At 35.9% G+C, this 22,446-nt stretch overlaps 1 long non-coding RNA gene across 3 annotated transcripts in view; it reads left to right on the plus strand.

Moving 5' to 3' along the window:
* Nucleotides 1-22,446, plus strand: part of LOC144296990 (uncharacterized) — a 100,034-nt gene that overhangs the window by 20,416 nt on the left and 57,172 nt on the right. The window contains exon 2 of one of the 3 annotated variants that reach the window (XR_013363977.1): nucleotides 21,614-21,884. The exons of the other annotated variants lie outside the window; for them this stretch is intronic. This is a non-coding gene — a long non-coding RNA (uncharacterized LOC144296990). Of the gene's footprint in view, nucleotides 1-21,613; nucleotides 21,885-22,446 lie in introns of those variants that run through there. 3 annotated transcript variants of the gene reach the window in all.

Here is a 22,446-nt window from a genome sequence, read left to right on the forward strand (position 1 = left end):
ACCCTATCTCCAAATACAGTCATCTTCTGAGCTACTGGGGGTTAGGGCTCCATCATACAAATTTGTTGGGAATGCAATTCAATCCATACCATCACGGACAGTTTCTTTTCATGCTGTCCTACTCATATAGAATCATGTCTACTCCTCTGAACCTCTCCCACACAGATCATTAATTTGATTAATCTATAGGCCCATATTCTGAGCCACAGTGGGCTTGAACCTGTCAGAGTTTGGCATTATTTTGAACACATATTGGTTGCACATTGATATGACCATGTGGCAAGAGATTTACTGACATTTGTGGGAAAGAAGTTTCCTAGCTCTCAAAAAAGAGCCACAAAAATAGCTGAAAGGCAAGCTTTTCCTATAAAGGGGCAGGCAGAAAATATTTTAGGTTTGTAGGCTATGCATAATTATCCAACTTTGCTCTTATAGTGTGTGGCAGTCATAGGCAAAATGTAAATGAATGAGAGTATGATCCAATATAAATTTCTTTATAAAAACATGTGACAAGCTGCATTTAGCATGTGGGTTGCAGTTTGTAACCCTTATCCTGACTTAGAGTATAAGAAGATGCTTTTCCTTCATTCTGAGGTTGAAACAGACATCCAGAGGAAGACGGGGATTATGAAAACAGAGAAGCTGCACTCCACTCAAATCAAACCTGACTACAACTCTAACTCTGGACTTTTCCAGTTAGTCAATAGATGCTTTTTATTGTTTAAACCAGTTTGGAATGGATTTTATTTTTTTTTATATTTGCAACCCAAAGCACTCTAACTGATAAAGGAATCCAGCAAGTCCAAAATAACATGAAAAATCAAGGGCAAACATGAAAGCATAAGCTCGTATCCTGGGGCTCATAGACTCTTCCTAAAACGAGAATTTTCAGGTTGAACCTGAGACAAACTGAAATATGCACAGATTCAGAGAGGTTGGTACTTGGAAAAAAAAATGTGGCAACATGTGAATTACTGGCATAATCATTTGGGCCCAACTTCTTTGAAATAAACAAAAGCAGAAAACATCTATAAACACAAGTTGGAGTTCCATTTCTTCCATATAATCACAGGAGATAGGCCAGGACCCAAAATAGAATCTCAATGTATACTTGGTGATGATTGATTTCTTGCTTCAAAATCTCCTTTGTATTTTGAAGTGAGGTTAAAAATATTTTTGCTACATATGATAAAAAGAGATATTCACTTTTATGTTACTGGATATAAAGAAAGTAAAGCAGACATCTTTACCCCAAGATATATCATAGGTCAGAGAGAATATTTTTGCTTTTAAGATTATTGCCAGCGTATAGCTGTATTTTAGGAGTTACTGCAAAAGAAAAATATAAGCAGAATACAAGCTTTTGATGTTTGAAAGACAAAGGAACTTAGAGGGAACATAGAAAATATATATAATCTTAAGGTGCTTGATCATCTAAAAGCTGTGGTGAGGATAATTGGATGACATTTTAAAATGAAAAGAGAAATCTAAGTCTTCTGGACAAGCATATTCTCAGCACTCAAGATGAAGAAAGCATTTTTTTAAAAAGATTTTTTTTATTTATTCATGAGACACACACACACACACAAACACACACAGAGGCAGAGACACAGGCAGAGGGAAAAGCAGGCTCCATGCAGAGGGCCCGATGTGGGACTCGATCCCTGGTCTCCAGGATCATGCCCTGGGCTGAAGTTGGTGCTAAACCACTGAGCCACCCAGGCTGCCTGAAGAAAGCATTTTTAAAAAAGACTATTTTTATTTACTTATTTGAAAGAGAGCAAGAACCAGGGGAGATGCAGAGAGGAAGGGAGAGAGAGAGAATCCCAAGCAGACTCCTTACTGAGTATTGAGCCTGGACCTGGGCTTGATCTCATGACCCTGAGATCATGACTTGAGCGTCAACAAAGAGTTGGACACGTAACCAACTGAGCCACCCAGGTGCCTCCGAAGAAAACATTTTAGCTGGAAGTTACTCAAGAAACCCACATCATAAAAAGAGATACCATACCTGACAATAAAAGAAAGTAGCCCACAAAACACCAAATTGTAGCAGTTTTTCTTTTAGACTTTGGGTTTTATCTTGAAGAGTTTAAGTAAAATCAGTGCAGAAGGGATTTGAAAAGTCAGTGATTCTGAAAAAACAAACAAAATCTAACTTGAGGAGGTGATCGTAATTCAAAGAGAAGTTCCACAGGTCTTCAGTAAGAGCTAGTTGGTGAGTTATTGGTAAAAGCTCCTCTTGCAGGGAGCTGCTTGCCAATCTGAGTCTGGCCACGGAGCTAGCCTCAACATCCCCTTCATGTCATGATCTTGGCATGGCTTTTTTTCCAAGGGGCCACAGAGCGACAGCCTCCTTTAATGATGCATTAACAGTAAGTCTTGGAGAAACCAGCTGTGAACATGAGCATCATAAGACAAGGCTTTGCAACTGTAGTTTTTAAGACTGAGCAGAATTATTAATTGAAGAAATTAAAGATACAGTAAGAAAAAAATGTAATCATGCCTGGAGATTCAGGCTTTAGCTGTAGTGTTTGTTGGAATAAAGCCACTGATGAAAATGTTTGAGAGGTGCACCTGTTGGGCACTGTTTCTCTCCATTTTCTGCTTTCTTGCCAAAAAAACAAAAAACAAAAAACCACCACCCAAAAAACCAACAACACCTGAATTCGGCTGTCATTTGGGAAATGTAGGGAAAGTGTCCATGTGTTAAATCGATTTATATTTTTGCACATGTATTAATTGCTGGGATCTCTGGAGTGTCTGCTCCGTTAGAAATCACAGGTGTAGTCTACTTCACATTGTGAGCTGGGCTAGGCTAGCAAATTGTGTAACTAATCTGAAAAAACTGGGTGCCCATAATGCACTTGTAAAATAATGATTTCCCTCATTATTCTTCCCAGTTCTCCTCCCCTCCTTACTTCCTATTGTTTTGCCTTCCTCCGGCTCTCCTTTTCTTCCTAAAACAGCCATGTTGCTGAATACAAATGAGGCAATTTTTGGCCCTACCCCATTCATTTATTTTCAGGCAATTAATTCAACTTTCTAACATCTAGCCAGAATGTTATGCAGGTAATTTGTGGGTCTGCTTAATTTCTCAGGACCCTGTGGTTATCAGCCAGGAAGGCTCATTGTGTAGATGAGATAATCCAGCTGGTAGGCAAGTTTGATTTCCACTGGTAATACCATCCCTTCATTAAAGCCACTGAGTCCTTGAGCTTGGCAAGAATCCCTTGTTGCATACTTCACTTTCTGATTACAAATGGTTTGCAGCTTCTACATGTTTGCCTCAAGAGCTCATTTTCTCCCCTGAAGGACATCGGGCCTGATGGCATCATTAGCAGTTTTTCAACATAAAATTTCACAGGGCTGTGATAGCCCTTGCCAGCTCTCAGATGTTGTGTATTTGTGGCCACGGCAAACCAGCGCATGCACTCATCCATCCTGAAAGCATATGGAAAACAGCATAATAGGTTCTTCGGGAGGCTGGGGGAAGAGGGGAAAATAAAAGGGAAAAAACAATTCCTGCTCTCGAGGAATCTGCTGTGACCTTGAAGCGGTGACCTATCTTGCTCATTGCAAGCCATGTTAATAGGTGCTCATTAAATCTGTGTTATTTCCTCTTGTGAACGAATGAGTCAGTTTGTGGGGTGGGAGAAAATAAAACATTTACATGAGAAATGTCTTAGAGAGTAATTAGGGAACAATGTATGATTCGTAGCAAGAAAATAGACCTTTAAAACATTTGCTGAGGGCAATTATATGATGATGTGGAGGTAGTCAGGAACTCTTAAAGAATTTGGCAAAGATGAGCTGGGAAGAAGAGAATCTTTAAGGACAAGAAATGATTTGAGAAGACATGTAATGGAGGAACGAATGAAGTCAAATGTAAAAGACTTCGAGGAATTTAGAAGTTACAAATACAGAGAGAGGCAGAGAGGCTGGGTTTGAATAATTCCATCTTAGCCATTTACTGGATGACTGATCATAGGAAGCTTAATTGCTTCTTTGGCCTCAGTTTTCTCATTTGTAAAGTGGGGATCAATCTATGTCACAGGACTGCTGTCATGATTAAGCAGAAGCAATAAGAGATATGTTAGCATATGCCTAAAATATAATAAACAATAAGTAGCAGGTATAATTTTTATTAGTTTGGAATGAAAGGAGATTTTTATAACATGAAGATGGAAAAGGATATTTAGGATAGTCATGAATTTTGAGGCATTGGGAACAAATATAATAGAAAGATGGGAAACCGCTGAATATTTCTGACCAGAGGCAAGAAACATATTTAAAGATAGTATTACTAAAAGACGTCAGGCTTACTTTACGTAGGCAGGGAAACCAGATAATAGGATGCAGTGATTGGTGGAAAGGAGAAAACATGGCTAAAGAAACGAGAAAGAGAAGGTGAATGTGGAAGCTATTATAGAGGAAACATTCAGTAATTGATTGCAAATGAGATGGTGATGACCGAGTATGTAAGAAAAAGAGAAGTCAAAGATAGGGAGATAATGATTATCCGAATTACAAGAAAGGTGGTTCCACTGATAGTGATGGATTAATTAGTTAAGAGTTTATTTAGGGACAAAATAAGGCAAATGGAAATAAACGATGAAATACAAAGTAAGGTGAAATTCTTTTAAACTAGATCTCTGTGGATTTATTTTTAATTTGCTCCTATCAGAAAGCTTCTATATGGGATCCCTGGGTGGCGCAGCGGTTTGGCGCCTGCCTTTGGCCCGGGGCGCGATCCTGGAGACCTGGGATCGAATCCCACGTTGGGCTCCCGGTGCATGGAGCCTGCTTCTCCCTCTGCCTATGTCTCTGCCTCTCTCTCTCTCTCTCTCTCTCTGTGACTAACATAATTAAAAAAAATTTATAAAAAAAAAAAAAAAAAAAGAAAAAAAAAGAAAGCTTCTATATGGGATCCCTGGGTGGTGCAGCGGTTTGGCGCCTGCCTTTGGCCCAGGGCGCGATCCTGGAGACCGGGAATCGAATCCCACATCGGGCTCCAGGTGCATGGAGCCTGCTTCTCCCTCTGCCTATGTCTCTGCCTCTCTCTCTCTCTCTCTCTCTCTCTCTGTGACTATCATAAATAAATAAAAATTTAAAAAAAGAAAGCTTCTATATGTTTTGAAATATTCAAAGAGTCCTATCACTACTACTACAACCTCACCACCCCCAAATCTCCTCATCCTGCCTTTTAGCTGTTGACACCTCTCCCCAACTTAACCTCTGGCAACAGCTGGTTGTTTTTGTCTTCATACAGTTGAACCTTTGCAAGATGGAAACACAGAAGAGCCTTTTGAAAGTCTTTTTTCATCATACATGAGGCATTTCAGATCCATCTGTGTTGTACCATCAATTCCTTCCTTACTATTACTGAGTACTTTGTTTATCCATTCACTGGCTGAAGAATTATAGGGTGGTTTCCAATTTAAGGCTATATGTAAGGTTGTTATAAACATCTGCATACAGGTTTTGTGTGACCATAATTTTATTTTTTCTTGGGTGAATATCTAGGAGCGGAGTTTCTGGGTCGAACAGTAAGTAAATATCTAACTTTGTAAGAAACCAACAAATCAAATTGCAAAGTGGTTATACCATTTTGCGTTTCTCCCAGCAACGTATGAGTGTTCCAATTGCTTTGCATCTTCATTAGCATTTGGAATTGTCAGTTTTGTTTCTTTTAGTCATTCTTTTAGTCAATAGATGTGCAGTAGTATTTAATTGTGTTTTTAATTTGTATTTCTCTAATGATGAATTCTGTTGAGCATCTTTCACGTGCTTAATTGTCATCCTTGTATCTTCTTTGGTGAAATGTCTGTTCAAATCATTTCTACTTTTTAAAGGAGTGTTCTTATTGCAGAGTTTTGAGAGTTCTTTCTATACTCTTCTAATAAATCCTTTGTCAGATGTGTAGATTGCTAACACTTTCTTCCAGTATGTGGCTTGTCTCTTCATTTCCACAACAGTGTCTGTCTAGAGCCAAGGTTTTAAATTTTGATGATGACCACCAGTCTATCAATGCTTTTATGGGTAATGATTTTGGAATGTTGTTTAAGAAGTCTCATTGTTCTAATATCACTTGCTGAAAAGCATATCCTCTTATACATTTTAGTTGCCTTTGTACATTTGTCAAAAATCAATTGGCCATATTTGTATGCATCTATCTCTAGACTCGATTCTGTTCCATTGATCTATGTGTGTTTCCTTTCATCAATACCATGCTACGTTTAATACTATAGCTTTAAAGTAAGTCTTAATATCAGGTGGTGTAAGCCCTCTAACTTTCAACAGAGTTCTGCCTATTTTAAGGTTCTTTGCATTTTGATAAAAAAATTTAGACTAGCTTATATGTAACAACAAAACATTCTGATGGGAGTTTGAATGGGATTACATTATATTTACAGGATAGTTTTTTGGAGATTGACATCTTAATACTATTAAGTCTTTTAACCTATAAACAAAGTATGTATATATATATAATACACTTATATATAATACATACATACATATCCCTTTATTTGTTTAATCAACATTTTGCAGTTTTCAGCAGACAGAGCCTGAATATATTTTGTTAGATTCATATCTATGTATTTTTTTGGTGCTATTTTAAAGAATATTATTTTGTAATTTTGATTTCCAATTCACATAACCTTGCTATACTCATTAATTCTAGAGGACTTTTTGTAGATTTTTAAAAAATATTTTATTTATTTATTCATGAGAGACAGAGAGAGACAGGCAGAGACACAGGCAGAGAGAGAAGCAGGCTCCATGCAGAGAAGCAGGCTCCATCCTGAGTCTCCAGGATCACGCCCGGGGCAGAAGGCAGTGCTAAACCACTGAGCCACCCAGGCTGCTCACTTTTTGTAGATTCTTTAGAATTTTCTACAGAGACAATCATGCCATCTGCAACTGAGATGGCTTCATTTTTTTCTTTCTCATATGTGTGCTTTTTCTTTCTTTTTATTGCCTTATTGCACTAACTAGCACTTTCGATACAGTATTGAGTAGAAGTGATAAGAATGGACACCCTTGCCTTGTCCCAATCTCAGAGGGAAAGCATTCATATTTTCACCATTAGATATAAAGTTAGATGTAGATTTATGTAGATGCTCTTGATCAGGATCAGGAAGCTTCCTATTATTCTTAGTTTGCTGAGAGTATTTTATTCTTTTGTTATAAATGAATGTTGTCGTTATCAAATGTTTTTATTGCATATAGTGAGATGATCATATGGTTTTTCTTCTTTAAACTGTTAATATCCTGAACTATGTTGATTTCTGAACGTTGAACCAGCTTGCATTCTCAGCATAAAGCCCACTTTGTTGTAATGTATCATCCTTTTTACATATTGGTAGAGTCAATTTTGATAACATTTTGCTCAAGATTTTTTGCCCATTTTCATGAGGAATATTGATCAGTAGTATTCTCTCCTTGTAATATTTTTGTCTGGCTCTGGTATCAAGGTAATGCTGGCCTTACAAGATGAGTTGGTAAATATTCCCTCCTCTTCTATTCTCTGAAAAAAATTGTTTAAAATTCATATGAACTCTTCTTTAAATGTTCAATATTTTCCAGTAAAATCATCTGGGCATGGAGTTTTCTTTGTTGGGAGGCTTTCAACTACAAAATCAATTGCTTTAATCGATTTGGGACAATTTGAGTAACCTATTTCTTCTTGAGTAAGTTTTGGTAGTTTGTGTCTTTTGAGGGGTTCATCCATTTTATCTAAGTTGTTGAACTTATGGGTATAGAGTTATTAACATTCTCTTATTATCTATCCTCTTATATTGTAATATTTATGAAGATATACCTTCTTTAATTTCTGATATCAGTAATTTATGTGTTCATTCTCGTTTTCTTGGCCACTCCAAGTAGAGATTAATAAATTTTATTGCTCTTTTCAAAGGACCACATTTTTTGCTTCATTTATTTCTCTATTTTCCTGGTTTTAGTTTTCATTTTTTTCCCACTGTAACATTTATTATTTCCTTTCTCCTACTGGTTTTGAGTTTAATTTGCTCTTCCTTTAGTTAATGTGTAAATTTAAGTTACTGATTTGGGAGTTTTCTTTTTCAATATAAGCCTTCATGCTAGGTGAAAATACAGCAGAGAATATTTGAATTGTCAGTATTACTCAGTTAAACCTAAGCATATAGATATGGATTTCATTTAATCCGAATAAGAGTGTCCTTCAGTTAAGTGTTTCCCATACTTTCAATTATACAAAAGCAGCATAGAATCATGTGAATTGTATTCAAAAATTAATTCAAGTGCTTCTTGAATATGAAAATAAGATTATCAGTTTGGAAAGAGACAAGAGAAATGAATCCCAGACACCTCAGTTGTGTCCACTAGACACAAAAACAGACTCCTAAGGACATTTTCAGGATCAATTGAATCCTGAGGTTAAAAAACTTAAAACTGCAGTAATATGAAACTTATAAAAAATGATACACTTCATCTAGACTGTAGAATCAACAAGAATTTAATAAAGTTAATCAAATAATTGTAGTTCAATTGCACATAAATTTGAATTGTTTTCCCATTAAAGAGTGCTTGTCTGTAAATTATTGCAGGGAAAGCCATTTTCAAGTTAATGTTTCTACCATTAGAAAATACAAAGGGCATTTTCATTAATTAGACAGAGCTCTCTTTCCTCCTAGTTTATCATTACCTTTTGCTAGGTGGAATCAGTTTAGTACTCAAATTTATTGACATGTGTGATTCAATGACACTATTTGTTTAGAGTTCATCATATACCTGGTGGAATAAACTCATTAAGTATAAATGAATAGTTATGTAGTCATCATCTAAAATGAGTCAGTGCTGTTCTCCAGAGTCATTATAATGAATGTGAACACAGCTGGAATAAAAGTCTCTGTGAAGGTTACAGGCTTTATTCTGAAATATTTAAGCCTGTAGCTTTCTTCCTATTATTTGAAGTTCTCTTGTTCAGGAAAAAGAACTTGACCTCTTTTAAAGAGATTATTACATGCATTTACTTGCCATTTTATCAAAGCTACACACATTCTTCTGTGGCATACTCAGAAAGTATGGGAACATGGAAAAGCTAGGATTAGACTGATTGTTTTTGTTTGGTAAATTTTCTGTATTTAAGAAAAGGTCTGGAGAAGAATGACCTTTGTAGGTTCTGATGGCTACTAAGTAATTGACATTGTCAGGATGCAAGATTCCTCTGTTTTTATCTCTCTCCCTGATTTTCCACTGTTCCTTAAGAATGAGGAATGGTGTGCAGCATGAAAGAGAGAATTTTACCTTTTTGATTTCAAGACTTACAGTCCAGAATGGAATTTGGTTCTTTTTTTTTTTTAAGATTTAATTTATTTATTCATGAGAGAGAGTTAATTTGTTTATTCATGAGAGAGAGAGAGAGAAGCACAGACACAGGCAGAGGGAGAAGCAGACTCCATTCAGGGAGCCCGATGTGGGACTCGATCCTGGATCTCCAGGATCAGGCCCTGGGCTGAAGGCGGCGCTAAACCACTGAGCTACCCGGGCTGCCCGGAATTTGGTTCTACAATGCTTTTTAGTAGCTAAGTGTAGAAGGGGGTATGACTAAGTATGTAAACAAGAGTGGAGACTATTGTACACTAGTGAATAGAACTAGTGTCCTATAACTCTGCTTTGGAATTATGCAAATACAAACAGTATTCCAGAACCTTGCCTTTTGAACCAATGGTCATCAATATGTTGTTATGATGTGCGTGTTCCATACCAATTAAAGGAATGTTTTAGATCAGGAATTAAATCAATAATAAAAGGAATTGCATTTCATCTGTACACAAATCTAGTCCATTTTCCCAGAATTTGACAGCAGAGTACCCCATTTCACACTTAACACCAACGAGGAAGTGTCAGGAGTGAGATGAGAGTTCAACAGCTGATTCAGTATTGTTTTGTTATGTGTTCTGCAACTGTACCATGCAGATCAAATTCTGGTTAAGAACGTGATGAAATGCTGTGGTTTGAAGAATTTCCTGGGATGCAGGATGACTTTCCCTTTCCTCCCCTCTCCCCTACCTTTCAAGCCATCTGAAATAATTTGCTAGGCCATTTTTTAGAATACAGTGACAATCTGTTTACTTAAGTATGATGGAAATAGGGTCAAGGTGTGAAGCTTCATTTAGGTAATGTTTTTCTTCTTCATGTTATGAAAAGCATGGACATTGTGTATCAAGCAAGTGAATGATTTATGCGTTTTGAATATTTGTTAATAAATATTAAATATTATTTATTCAAGTGGTAATACTTCATTAGGCATAAAAATTAAACATTGAACTGAATAGAAATTAAATGTAAATAATTCCATCTATTAATGAAACAAATCAAGGAAAGGAAGGAGGTGAAGAATAGATCCTATAACCAATTATTTTCTTTTATAAAAAGATTGTGATGTTATGTTACCTGTATTCACTCTCACTGATGCCTTTATTCTCTGTTCCCCTCCTTTCTCCCTCCTTTCTAGTTTCCCCTTCCTCCCACTCCCAAGCCGGGTTCTTGTTGTCAAATACAGCTACAGATTAGTGCCTCTGTCCTCTCCTGAGACTTTCCACAATGCTCTTGTCTTCCATGAGGGGATGAAAACTGCACCGATTACACTGTAAATATTTATGTATTTGATAAGTCATAGTTTTAGTGAGCTGAGTATTGAGTCTGTTGCTTAAAAAATCAAACTGAAAAACAAGAGAAGCTTTTCATGTGAATAGTCAGGTGGTAATGCACAGGGCAGAGAACCATTCATTGCTCATAATTCATTCATTCATTCATTCATTCATTCATTCATTCAATAAATGTGTATGTTCATGGCACTGTGTGTTTAATAGATGCAAAGTACTGGAGATGTAAAGAGAAATAAGGCTCAGTGGAAGATTACAGTGAGTTTTATAGTTCATTTTTCTTTGAGAAATCAGGACAAGCTTAAGAACAAACAGATTGAAAATGCAATGAATGAATAGCCTGAAAGGACATAAGTGTGGTTTCCAAAGTGAAATGTCCATTGTGGTCTCTCCTCTCTCCACAACACTTACTCAGAAGGTGTAAGAGGAGGAGAGTTGAGTTGGTTAAAGCCCTCAGGTGCTCCAGTCACTGGTGTATCCAAGTCCCAGTTCCTCATTTACTACCCACAAAATGGTAGGATTCCTAAGGGTGAGGATTTTTGTTTGGTTCACTAATATAGCCTAAGTGCCTGAAAAAGTAGGTGCTCAATAAATGTGCAAAGAATATTTGATGAATGAATGGACCTTGGGTTGTAACTTCACTTCTCTTTCTCCGTTTCCTTATCTGTAAATAAGGCTAATAATAGCAACTACCTAGTAGAGTTTGAGCATGATAGAAAGATGTAAAGCTCAGAGGAGTGTCTGGCACAGCCTCAGGGCTCAACAACTGTGAGCTATGTGGCTTCAACAACTGTTCATTGTGCACCTACTGGGCATTGTGATGGACATACCCAATATGGACATACTCCATATCCAAAAGGAATAGGGATGCATGGGTGGAGGTCCAAAGCAATAAAGAGATTGGTGTATTCAAGAAGGGGCACTATGTCTGTGGACTATGTATCTCCAGACTTTTTAAAATTTCTTTAAAGATTTTATTTATTTATTCATGAGAGACACAGAAGAGAGGCAGAGACATAGGCAGAGGGAGAAGCAGGCTGCCTGTATGGGGCCTGATATGTGACTCCATCCCAGAAGCAGGCTTCATGCAGGGGGCCTGATATGTAACTCCATCCCATGACCTGAGCCAAAGGAAGACACTCAACCATTGAGCCACTTAGGTGTCCCTCTCCAGACTTTTATATAAGAGAAAGACTCCTTTCTGATTAAGAATGCTGCTTTTGGGGGATCCCTGGGTGGCTTGGCCGTTCAGCACCTGCCTTTGGCCTGGGGCGTGATCCTGGAGTCCCGGGATCGAGCCCCGCATCGGGCTCTCTGCATGGAGCCTGCTTCTCCCTCTGCCTGTGTCTCTGCCTCTCTCTCTCTCTCTCTCTCTCTGTCTATAATGAATAAATAAAATCTGTTTTAGAAAAATAGAAAGGACCTATTTCTATAATAAAAAATACTGCTTTTGTTGTGTTGTGGTTATTAGCTGCCAAACTTAATCCATAGTTACTCTGCATGCACTTCCCCCACCTAGCCCCCAGGTTTTAACATCTTTAGAGTTTGGATGCCTCTTACAGTTAATTAATTAATGCATCTTACAACTATAATTATGGTGTTCTTATCTTTCTTAGTGGAACATATAATTATGTAACTTATTTTAATTGATAACAACTTCTATTTGATGAAAAAGGGTGACGCTGTAACTTATAATACCAAACATTGTAAAATGACACAAAGGTCAAAATAAATCTTGATGTAGAGAAAGTAAATATTTAAGTAAGTCAATTTAATATTTATTAGTGGCATAAACTTATTAGGTCTTATATTTGGAGAGAACAAGTTGGTTAAGTATATTTAATTATTAAAAAAAATTTATAACTTATGATCATTTTAAATTTAAATTCAGTTTCTTTAAGTACTTGGTATTATGTCATATTTGAGAAAGATACCTCACCAGGGTCTGTACATTTCAACTGAAAACATTCAAGATGGGCTGCACTTACTAAAGTGCAATACTCATTATTCAATCCCAGCCAACAGTTAAGCTAACATTTTTGCTTAAAGCCAACTCATAAATTTTCATCTTCCCTTATGTCAATCAGTTGTTTCTGGCAAACTAAACAGAAGATATTGAATTTTTACGTTGCTTTAAATTCAATATAATTCTATTTAGAAGGGTTTTTTTTCGATGTTAGAAATTTGTTTCCAAGAGTTTTAAATATCTGCAAGTTTTATAGAAGACAACCTACATTATTATTGTCAACAGAAACTCAATCTATGGAAACATTTCCAGACATCCATTTTCAACATGCTGGCTTCATAACATAACTCTCTTTTGAAAAGCAGCTATATTTTTCATTTGTTGGCTGCCTTCTCGTCAGATTTGGTGAGATTGTCATTGTTTTCCCCTTGTAATGTGGCTATGAGCTCTTATCAGATGTTAAGAGAAGGATTAGCTCTGCCATTTTCTTGTTCACTTGGGCTGCATTTTAAATCCTCTATCTGATGTGCATGCGTGTGTGTGTGAGTGTGTGTACATGTGTATGTGCTCATGTGCATACCTGTGCACATTCTTGCTCAGGAATCACTTAAAACCTCTCATCCAATTAGGGAATATTATTTTAATTAAAATAACATAATCAATGCAGATTTTTTAAAAATAAAGCTTGCCTATATTTCAATACCCGGTGTGTATGAACACAGGCACTTGAATTATGGTTTTCCCTGATACATACCTGAGTTGTAACCTGACAAGCAGATGAGGTGAGGGAGCAGCTGTCTATTTGAGTATTAAATATTAGTAAATCAAATTCCTTTCTTATTTCTCAATAAAAATTAAATATAAATGAGTTATAAAATTTTCTTCCCACATCCTAGTGGATTGATTGCCTAACATATCCCTTGGGGTCAAGACACTCTAGTTTGGAAATTCGTATGTATGTATGTATGTATGTATGTATGTATGTATTTATTTATTTATTTAAGAGAAGGAGAGTTCATATGAGTGGGGCAGGGAGGAGCAGAAGGAGGAATAGGAGCATCTTTCCTCATCCCAGGACCCTGGGATCATGAAGCCAGAATGCTTAACTGACTGAGCCACCCAGGCACCCCTGGAAGTCCTGACTTATAAGATCAATTCCTAGCTTTGAATTTATGGCCTTTCTCAAAGTATTTCCCACCCATATTTCCATGTTTATTCTTCACTTCTCTCTTTCACAAACCTCCAGAATTCTTTAACTCATGTTCTTACTGTTATACAGGATACATCACAAAATAATGGTGCCGTGCTTCTCCAATTGATGTGTGTACAAATCACCTGAGGATCTAGTTACTGTGCAGCTTTGGAATCAGTAGGTCTGGGGTGGGGCCTGAGATTGTGAATCTTGTATAAGCTTCTAGGTGCTGCTGCTGCTGCTGCTGCTGCTGGCCCATAGATGACTCTGAGTGAAAAAGGAATAGAAAACACTGTCAGAAATACATGGTACTCATTCCTTAATTTGAGAAAGCCACACTTTGAGCCTCAGGTTTTTCATACCTATTCTACAGTGCTCATTCATTCAATAACTCCTTCATTCAATAGATATTTATTGAGCATCTAACATTACCAGCCATCATGCCAGTTGCTGACAAGGAGATGGTTTCAGGTATTGAGGAGCTCAGCCAAGTGGACTGTGGATGAATTAAAAGATTTATACTGTAAACAGAAGTGCATATCAATATATTTACATGCACGTATGAATTTAAGTAACATGGATGCACACATATGTGGGTGCATTTTCATAACATGCACACACATGTGCATGAACAGACACACATACACACGCACTCCTACCTGAGGCCTGTGGTTCATATCATCCCTTCAGCCTGCAGTACCCTACAGCAATCTCTCTGCATGTGCAATCCTACTGACTTCTCTGCACCCAGCCCTTCCCTTTCCCTCTTTGCTGAGCAAATGCTCTTTCTTCTTAGCTTTTATACCTGTTATGATGTGCATCACTCATTTGGCACATAAACAATGCTAAAAAGGCTATTATTTCTTTTTTCAATAGTAACGTCTGATTCCTAATCTCTTTAAGGAGAGGGATCATGTCTCATTCTCTTGAAATATAGTTCATTACATTTAGAAGAAGCTCAGTCAATATTTATCGACAATGGTCATATTTAATGTTGTATGTTTAAATGTTATATAATGCAATGTCCTACACTAACTGTGATTTCTTTTATTATTCTTTATTATTTCTTGTCTTATTCACTAATTTTCAGTTAAGTGGTATTTTTGCTCACAAGTTAGAGTATTTTTTTTTTTTTTTTTTACAAGTTAGAGTATTTACAGAATGAGTTGAATTCATGGAAACAGAAGGTAGAATGGTGGTTGCCAGGGGCTGATGGTGGGGAGAGAGGGAGAGGTTTGTAAAAGGGTATAAACTTTCAGTTATAAGATGAATAAAGTCTGAGTATCTAATGTAGAACATGGTGACTATAGTGGTAATATTGTATTGTACAACTGAAGTTTGCTAAGAGAATAGATCTTAAGTGTTCTTACCAAGGAGAAAAAATAAATATGTGAGGTGATGGATGAGGTGTTCGGTTATTCCACTGTGGGATCCTCTCACAATGTAAATGTACATCAAGTCATCATGTTACACACTTTCAATATGATTTATTTACTGATAATACCCCAATAAAACTGAAAAGAAAGCTGGAAAAATAAAACAACTATAGATTACAATCAACAAATATTCCAGAAACTGTAATAAAGATACTTTAAGGTATTGTTTTAATGGTTATGCATTCAATTCATTGTCCTATCACTGTTTCTTGATGATAAAGACCATATTTTATACTCTGAATAATTCAGTGTTCATCCCACTCTATGTGGTAATCACTCAAGCCAATTATTAAAAAGTAAATATTAGAGGGTAACTTTTTAAAATCCCTCAAAATAAGGAGTTTTAGGCAATCCACACAGTTGCATCAGATCACTAAATTAAAATAATTAAAACTTGCGTTCTTTCTACGTCTTTTAATTTGTCATATGTAAAAATCGTACTGTCACGATGATAGCACAGCCAAAAAGTCATACAAATTCAATGTACGCCTCTTTAAAGTGTGTCTCACAAATTCTGTGTTTGGCTGAGGTGGGAATGGAAGCATGACAGGACTCTTCCCTCCTAACACACACCTTTATCACTACAAGATTATCTTAAATTTCCACATAGAGGCTGGTCTGTATCATCTTTCTTGGTTTAGAATCACACCAGGTAGCTGGTTTAGATCTAGTTGGTTCCTGTCTTGAGAATTAGTGAATGCAAGACTCATTTATTCTTTTAAAGATAATGATACCTAAAAATTGGTGATACCTGAACTTCATTTAAAAAAAAATAAGTGAGAGGGTTCTGTAGTCCCTCTCAGTCCATCTTGACCCATACCAACCAAAATTCATACCCCAGGATAATCCTTGATGTCAGTCCTATGTATTCTTCTATATCAGCTAGCTCTTGATACATAACAAATCATCCCAAACCCAATCACTTAAAATAGTAAGTACCTTTGTTTTATGAATTGGCTGGGCAGTTTTCTGGTCTTGCCTGGGCCGTTCATGTATCTGTGGTTAGGGGGTTGGTTAGGCCATATGGCTGGCTTGTGATGGCCTGGTAGGGATGAGTTGGATGTCAAGAATCTCCAATGTAGAGTCTTCTCATTCACCAGGCTAAATTGGACTTGGTCTTATGGTGGCGATGACCAGAATCTGAAAGAAAGAAAACAGAAGCACAGGACTCATGAGGCATGCGTTCTGAACTAGCAAACTGTCGCTTCTATCACATTCTAATATGTAAGGCCAGCTCAGATTTAAGGGGTGAGAGGATTACTCATCTCAATGGGAGGAACTGCAAAATCATTGTTAAAGCAGAGATACAGTGGGGATGAAGGATCAGAGACGCTTTTGTTATCAGTTCAGTCTACCTTCGAAATCTATATTATGTATATTAAATATATACATTTCTGCATGTAGGTATTTTTTCTTTTGTCTTTTTTCCTTTGCTTTAAATATTAACAAATTAATATTTATTAAGCACATGGTGCCAGGCAGTATTTTAGGCACTTTTCTTATGCTAATTGATTTAATCCTTCCAAAAACTCTAGAAGACAGATATTTATTTCTTGTTCCCATTGAACAAGTAAAGATAAGGAAATGTTAAGTAACTTGCTGGAGGTCAGCCATATGGCAGAAGTTGGAGCCAGGATTCATTCAAGCAGACTAACATGACAACTTGAATTCTTAGCACTGTGGTCTTCTGCTTTCTGTGAACCTGATGCTGTATAATACCATCCTTTACACATTATTCTGCACCTTGCTCTATTCACTTGGAAATAGATCTTTCAGTTTGTTAGGTAAGGTTTCTTCATTAGTTTCAATGAGTATACTATATTTGTATCTATCTATCTATCTATCTATCTATCTATATATATATATATATGTAATTTAACCAATCCCTTATTTATGGACCTTCACTTTATCTCAGATTTTTTCCTGTTACAAACTATATCTCATTAAATATCCCAGTATATTGGCTTATTAAATGAGACCAGAGGATCAGTTTTACTGTTGAAGATTCAGCTACCATGAATATTTACATTCTGAATAACATAGTATTGACATTTAAAAGCAAAAGCTAAGGTAATTATAGGATAAAGAATGAACAGAAATATGATAGCATTAGAAGCTTTCACAGAGTGTGCTTAGTTATTTTCACATAAAATGCTTACAGAATAATTAAGGAGAGTATGGATGATCTGAATGATAGCTAACTTGTTTAAATTTATATTCATCAACTTTCAACTAAACAAGCTAACTTGTTTAAATTTATATTCATCAACTTTCAACTTTATACTATACAAACATCAAATACATTTTATTTCAAGTATCTAGTTGGTCAGATATTAGACAATACTCTGGACTGTATTCCATTAAAACTGAAAAAAACTAGTAGGAGTATAAACAGAGAAAAACCTGAGTCATTTGGAAAACATTATCCTAACAAATTCTTAGGTAAAGGAGGAATTCAAAACTTCTTAAAATATAGGATATCTAGGAAAATAATTATGAGATACAACCGCGGAGGAAAATTCATAGTATTTAATGAGGAAAAATTATGAATTGTTATTCAACTCAAGAAATTATAAAAAAGAAGAAAAATATATCTATGTAGAGCAAGTAGAATAATTAATGAACATAAAAGCAGAAATGAATTCATAAATAAAGAACATGAGCAGTAAAAAGCAAATTTAAGAGTAGTCTGTTTGATAAAACAGTTCTTTGAAGAACCATAAAAAAGATAACAACAACAAAAAAAAACCCACATAAGAGACATAAAATACTAGTGAAACCAATCAAGTGCAAAAAGAAAAAAAACAACCCAAAAGTAGAACAAAATAAGCATTAGAAATTAGAAATAACTGCAGATGTCAGGATTAGATAAATTATAAAGATATGTTTTTGTTGTATTTATGGTAACATATTTGAAAATTTGGATGGAATATCTACGAAAATATAGATGACAAGATTTAATAATACCGTGAGAGAGATTGCTAGAGTGATCCAGAGGATCTTCTTTAAAAATGTGCTAGTCAATAGATACAGCTCCAAAGTGAAGTTGGGTTTTTTTTTTTTTTTTTTTTTTTTTTTTTTTTTACAGTCATGTTGTTCTGTTGGCTCACATACTGAGCTATTTCAAATCACATTTTACTTCGCCTTGTCTTCCTATCCTGTATTTTTATACTCTTTTTTTCTCTTTTTTTTTAATTTCTTTTTTTTTAATCATAAGTGTATACTTTAATCCCTTCACCTATTTCCCCCATCCCTATCACCTATCTCCTCTCTGGTAACCATCTGTTTGTTCTCTATAGTTAACAATCTGTTTCTTGATTTGTCTCTCTCTCTTTTTTTTTCCTGTGCTCATTTGTTTTCTTTCTTAAATTCACAAATGAGTGAAATTATATGGTATTTGTCTTTCTCTGACTTATTTCTCTTACCATTATACTTTCTAGCTCTATCTATGTTGTTGTAAATGGCAAGATTTCATTCTTTTTTATGGTGAATAATGTATTCACCTCTTTATCCATTTGTCTGTTGATGGACACCTGGGTTGCTTCCATAGTTTGGCTATTGTAAATAATGCTGCAATAAGCATAGGGGTGAATATATCCCTTTGAATTAGTGTTTTTGTATTTTTTGGGTAAATACCCAGTAGTGCAATTACTGAGGAACCTCCATACTGTTTTCCACAGTGGCTGTAACAGTTTGAATTCCCACCAGCAGTGCAAAAGGCTTTATTTTCTCCATGTGTTGGCCAACACATGTTTCTTGGTTTTTTTTTTTTTTTTTTTTTTTTTTTTTTTATGTTAGCCATTCTGACACATATGAGGTAATATCTCATTGTAGTTTTGCTTTGCATTTCCCTGATGATAAGTGATTTCAAGTATCTTTTCATTTACCTTTGGCCATCTTGATGTCTTCTTTGGAGAAATGTCTGTTCATGGTTTCTGCCCATTTTTTAATTGGATTATTTTTTTTATCAGTTCTTTATATATTTTGGATACTAAACCTTTATCAGATATGTCATTTTCAAATATCTTCTCTCATTCAGTAGATTGTCTTTTTTTAAAAAATTTTTTTTATTTATTTATGATAGTCACAGAGAGAGAGAGAGAGGCAGAGACACAGGCAGAGGGAGAAGCAGGCTCCATGCACCGGGAGCCCGACGTGGGATTCGATCCCGGGTCTCCAGGATCGCGCCCTGGGCCAAAGGCCCGCGCCAAACCGCTGCGCCACCCAGGGATCCCCACAGTAGATTGTCTTTTAGTTTTGTTGATGGTTTCCTTTGCTGTGTAGAAGGTTCTTATTTTGATGTAGTCCCAATAGTTTATTTTTGCTTTTATTTCCCTTGCCTCAAGAGACATATCTAGAAAAATGTTGCTCTGGCCAATGTCTGAAAGATTACTGCCTGTGTTCTCTTCAAGGACTTTTATGGTTTCAGGTCTCACATTTAGATCTTTAATCCATTTTGAGTTTATTTTTGTGTATGGTGAAAGAAAATGGTCCAGTTTTATTCTTTGCATGTGGCAGTCCTATTTTCCCAACACCATTTGTTGAAGAGAATTTTTCCCATTGTATATTTATTTTGCCTTTGTTGAAGATTAATTAGCCATATAATAGTGGGCTTATTTCTGGGTTTTCTGTTTTATTCCATTGAACTATGTATCTATTTTTATGCCAGGACATTACTGTTTTAATTACCACTCCTTTGTAATATAACTTGAAATCTGAAATTGTGATACTTCCAATATTGTTTTTCTTTTTCAAGGTTGCTTTGGCTATTTGGAGTCTTTGTGGTTCCATGCAAATTTTAGGACTGTTTGTTCTAGTACTGTGAAAAAAGCTGTTGGTAAATTTTTTTAAATCTCAACGAACAGATTATTCTTACACTACCATACATCTTTGACTCTCAGAATCAAGCCTCTCACAGTTCCATGGAACTGAAATCAGGACACATGTATAGCATATAATGCTACATTTAATGTTGTATTATTTTGATGTTTATATAAAATCATCTGTTAAATTAATAATGCATTGTATAATGAGTAAAGTCATAGAAGTTGAGTATGCTACTACATAGAGATAAATGCCAACAAATAATCCTGCTCCCTTCCCCCACCAACATGCACACTTCATATAAACTTACCTACCCCAAAGAAACTTTAAGAATACTTGTTTCATAAATAACTGCATATTTTTTCCCAGTAGACTGGAAATCTCCTTAGGTGGGGAACTGTGCCTTTTACTCCAATGTTTACCCACCATAGAAAAAAATAACATTTGGACAAATATGGTACATGCTTTTAAGACAATGAATGTCAGAGGCAGTATAGTACAGGAAAATTTCATTCTAAAACCTGTTTGGAATTCTAGTTCTACCACTATATATCTGTAGCGTTAGGACAAATCACTTCACTTCTAAGCTTTAGTTATGTGTGCGATAATAATAATAATAATAATAATAATAATAATAATAATAATAACCTACAGGGAAAGTATTAATCATGATAATTGAAATATGTAATAGGAAAGCATTTGGTACAGTGGCGAGCATATAGTAAGAGCTCAATAAATGATCATGAAGATGGTGATGGACTCTTTATAATTTCATATCTACATCCCCGTAGATGGGAATCTCCATGAGGGCAGGGGAATTTATCTTGCTCATTGTTTTATCAGTGGTGCTTAAAGTAGTGGATATCACATAGCAGGGACCACATACACACCTGTTGAATGAATCAATAAATTTCCCGTGTTTGTCAAGCATAATTTGCCTAGTCTGTCTTAAAATAACTCACCAGTAAGTGTTTTCATCATTACAAAACTAAACAAGATTTTATTTCTTCCACTGTTAATAAAGGTTTGGTTTAAGAGGATTTGATAAGCACACATTTATCTTTTATATGGGCCATACCTTTAGTTCTTCTGGCAGTTTTTCTCATTTGGTGTCAAAAAGAAAATATGTGTTGGTGAAATTTTTCTATCAATATTTTGTAGTAATAAAAGAAGCTGAATGAAATACGCTGGAGACTGACAGAAGAAAAAATACAGCCCCGCATCTGGGTAGTGTGATTAATTTTTTTAACACAAATTTGTTCATTTAGTGTGTGCCTACATTCGTCTTCCATTACTCCATTCTAATAATGAGTTTCAAAGATGAAAATAATTATTTCACCAAAAATATAATTTAGTGGAGGTGCCATATTAGTTTTAAAAAGGCACGAGCTATCATTTGCTTGAAATTGTCATCAAATTCCTTCAATTTAATGGTCATTTAAAAAGCTACCCTCCCTCCATTCACTCAGGATGAATGTGAATGTGCACATCCAGGGAGAGTACCAATCAATTTAGTAGTTAATGATTATTGTTTCCATTTCAGAGTGTTTACATTTTCCTTCAGCTTCTCCTAATGCGGTATTGTACCACTTACTGGAAAAGGCACCGCTCTCTCAGCACTGTGACATATGTGAGCATTTCTTTGCTTATTCTTCATGGAGGCATTTAGTTAGAATTTAACAGAGGAATGACAACAACTGGAAAGATCTTTGCCCACCCCAGTGAACACAAGAACGGAATCTCAGAGAGTCTGCGCTAACGTAAGACTGTGCACAATGCAAATATGGCATAAAGTCTATACATTTATTTGCAAATGTGTACAGATATGCTTCATATAAATTAATCCTCCATTTCATTATAAGGAAAGAATTACGTCTGTGGTCAAAAGTGATGGCAGAGGGGGAGAGTTAATCTGATTTAGCGCAGCATGTGAAAAATTAATTGGAAGTCAGAACTCCATAGTGTTTATTATAAAGTAATTTCACACCAGCTCAGGATTAGCATGGTAACGGGTGACAATAGGTCATCACTATGTTAATTGAAAGACAGCATGCTTTGTAAAGAAGGAGGGAGAAAGAGAAGGAGATAGAGAGGGAGACAGAGAGAGAGAGAGAAAGAGAGATGGACTGATTGATTTAGAGATTCAGGCTGTAATATGAGTTGGTGGTGGTTTGGGACAAGAGGTATAGAAAGGAAGGGACCTCACTGCAAAAGATAGCCTTTTGCAAACTCAGGTGGGTAGGCTAAGCAAACACTAAGTCTGGTGACATGAAACTCTGACGTCCCTGAAGATTGAAATGTTTTCCAGTTGCTGCATCTTTTAGACAGCTGTCTTGTAACTGAAGACACTGCCCTGCTGTCTGGTGCAGATGCTGG

The sequence above is a fragment of the Canis aureus genome, chromosome 25 (genome assembly GCF_053574225.1).
Source record: "Canis aureus isolate CA01 chromosome 25, VMU_Caureus_v.1.0, whole genome shotgun sequence".
Classification (NCBI taxonomy): Eukaryota; Metazoa; Chordata; class Mammalia; order Carnivora; family Canidae; genus Canis; species Canis aureus.